Raw genomic sequence first — 3167 nt, forward strand, 5'->3', positions numbered from 1 at the left:
TTGAGGAAACCTCTCTCATTTTTTTGAGTATTTTGCCACAGGGTGTGTGTGTGCTCACCTGAGAGAAACAGAGAGTGACACAGAGAGAAGAAAAGTGAAAAATTACCTCCCAGGAGGTATGGTCATGCTGCAATTTTTTCTCCTCCATTCTCTCAGAATTTTTGGGCACACACATGTGCCTGGCATGATTTTCTTTTCTTTTTTTTTTTTTTTTTTTTTTTTTTTGAGGGTTTTTAGGGCATGTGTGCTTGCCAGAAAGAGACACAGAGAGACAGAAAGCTAAAAATCACCCCCTGGGGCCACAATCCCTTCTCCATTCTCCTCTTGGGATCTTGGACATGTACTCACATGCACCCGGCATGAGTTTAAGCCACCGGGTCCGGGACTCAAACCACGGTCGACTACATGGGAGTCCAGTGACATAGCCATTATACCAACTGCTGGTCCCAGCCTGGCATGATTTTCAAGCTGCCAGTCTCGAACTGCAAAGTCAGACATTTGAAATCTATTACCTTAACTGCTATGCCATCTGTTGGCCCAAGTAAACCTCTTAATTCGGCACAATGTTTTTTAGTTCCACAAATGTTGATGCATGTATTAGTAATTTGTTCCTTTTTATTAGCAAGTAGTATTGTATTCCATTAATATGTTAGAATTTGTTTATCCTGATACCTATGTGGGTTGTTTTTGAGCTTTGGGTGTCATTATATAAATCTGTCAGTCATGTACAAGTCTTTTTAATGAAGAGTCACACACATAAAAGCCTTTGTGTAAGCAAATGTTTTCATTTTTCTAAGGAGACCTACCCAAGAGTGGAGTGGCTGAGTCATATGGCAAGTGTATAATTAACTTTATTTAAAAAAAAGAAAAGCCAAACTGTTTTCCAAAATGATTATAACATTTTACATTCCCATCAGAACATATGAGTATTCCAGTTGTTCCACATTCTTGTCAACATTGAGCGTTGTCGGTTTTGTTTCTTTCTGTATTGTTTATTAGGATTCTGGTGGACAGATGGGGATGTCTCATTATGGTTTAACGTTGCATTTCTCTGGTGACTAATAGTGTTAAGCATTAGTCATGTGCTCATTAGGCACTTCAGTGAAGTGTCTTCAAAACTTTGGCCCATTTTTGGAGATTGCTTATCTTGGTATTGTTGAATAAGAGTTGTGGTGGATACCGCACACATGAGTGTTGTTAGATACATGTATTGTGAATATCCTCCCAATCCATGACTTCCTTCACTTTCATCATGGCATGTTTTTTGCTTTTTGGGTTTTTTTAATCATAATAGAGCACATGCATGTACACATGAGAAAGAGAGATGAGAACCCTCTACAGGGTCTCCTCACGCGACGATCCCCCTCCTCCAGTCCTTCTGCTTATGGGCTCTTGGACACTCTCACTTGTGCCTGGTGTGTTTCAGGCTGGCTGTGCTGGAAATTCAAGTCATGGTCATCATTTGGGACCCAGCTTTTCTTGAGTGGCCTTTACCATTTCACCATGGTGCCGGCCCACGTAACTGTTTTCAAAGTCAGAAGTATTTCATTTTGATGAAAATCATTTTATCATTTTTTTTAAGGTTTTTGCCATAGGTGAGCTTGCCAGGGAGACACAGTGAAAACAGTGCGAGACAGTGGAGTGGCTGCAGAGATGCCCGATGCCCTGGCCTGAGAAACCAGCGATGATGGCACGAGCGAGCATGGGATCGCTTACCCGAGATGCACTACTGACCACACAAGCCAGAAGTGGAAGTCCAGGTCAAACGCAGAAGGACAGCCTCACTGAGCAATCAAGAGTGTCAGTTGTACCCAAAATATTCTCAGCAGCTGCAAGTACCTGTTGTAGATTTCCAGGCAGAACTAAAACAGGCATTCTTAGCTGACTCACCAAGAGGTGGTTAAAGCAGTATTAAAACACTGAGCCTCGGGACCAGCAGCTAGCATAATGGCTATGTTGCTGGACTCCCATGTAGTTGGCCACAGTCCAAGTCTCGGACCTGGTGGCTTAAACTCATGCCAGGTGCATGTGCGTGCGTGCCCAAGATCCCAAGAGGAGAATGGAGGAGAAAAGATTGTGGCATGGCCATCCCCCCAGGGGGTGCTTTCTCGCTTTCTGTCTTTCTGTCTCTCTGTCTTTCTCTGTCTTTCTGGCGAGCGCATGTGCCCTATAGCAAAAATCTCTCAAAAACAAAAACAAATATTGAGCCTCCATCTGCTGAAACTACTGCCCTGCTTGCATTATTTCTAGAAGGATCTGCATCATACCTTTATCTGTAGCCTTCCTCTAGGTCTTAAGGATCCTGAAATTTTACCATGGATATTGGAATTGGTGAAACAGCAAACAGCTCACTGGCTATATAATGAGCTGTATCCTGCAAGATGGCGAATCTTCCTTGGCACCTCTAAAGCTTTTGACAAGCATAAATTTGATCCTTTGTCATTGCGATGAGTTCAGGAAGATGAAGCTAAAGAATGCGAAGCAGCCAGAGTGTGAAGAAAAGCAGGTTTGGGTCTGGTGCTGTGTGGGGAGAACTTGGTATCCCTGACTGTGGAAGGGCCACCTCCCAAAGTTACTGGCATTGCTCCAGTACCCCTTGCTGGAGCTGCAGGCCCTGTGGTTGGCAGAGCAGCTGGCAGAGGAGTCTCAGCGGGTGTACCAATTCCTCAGACTCCTGCTGGATTAACAGGCCTCCTCCGAGGAGGAGTCGGGGGCCCATCCCAGCAGGTAACAACTCCACAGGGCAGAGACACTGTAGCAGCTGCTGTTGCTACCACTGCCAGCATTGCTGGAGCCCCAACACAGTACCCCCCAGGACAGGTGACTCCACCCCCACCTGTAGGCAGAGCAACCCCACCTCCAGTCATGATGGTTCCTGCATTTGGTATGAGACCATCCATGGGTCCACCAGTTGGGCTTCTGCCTGCTGAGGTATGCTGATGGGCATGGCCCCTTGAGGAATGAGACCTCCCCAACCAGGGACCAGAGGTCCACCTCCCCGAGGAATGCATCCACTAAGACACAGGATACTACTGATCCAACTCAGTCACTTTTTTCCTTGCAGTTTGTCTTGTAAAATTATGTAGAGTGTTTGTGAGCCTTTTTTTTTTTTTTTTTTTTTTTTTTGTTTTTTTTTTTTTTTTTTTTTTTTTTTTTTTTTTTGCCCT

General features: G+C 44.6%; 1 pseudogene; it reads left to right on the top strand.

Moving 5' to 3' along the window:
* Positions 1-1660: 1660 nt before the first annotated feature.
* LOC102486228 (small nuclear ribonucleoprotein-associated protein N-like) overlaps positions 1661-3167 on the top strand; it is a 19874-nt pseudogene continuing 18367 nt past the window's right edge.

The sequence above is a fragment of the Tupaia chinensis genome, unplaced genomic scaffold, assembly GCF_000334495.1.
Source record: "Tupaia chinensis unplaced genomic scaffold, TupChi_1.0 Scaffold150175_2, whole genome shotgun sequence".
Lineage (NCBI taxonomy): Eukaryota > Metazoa > Chordata > Mammalia > Scandentia > Tupaiidae > Tupaia > Tupaia belangeri.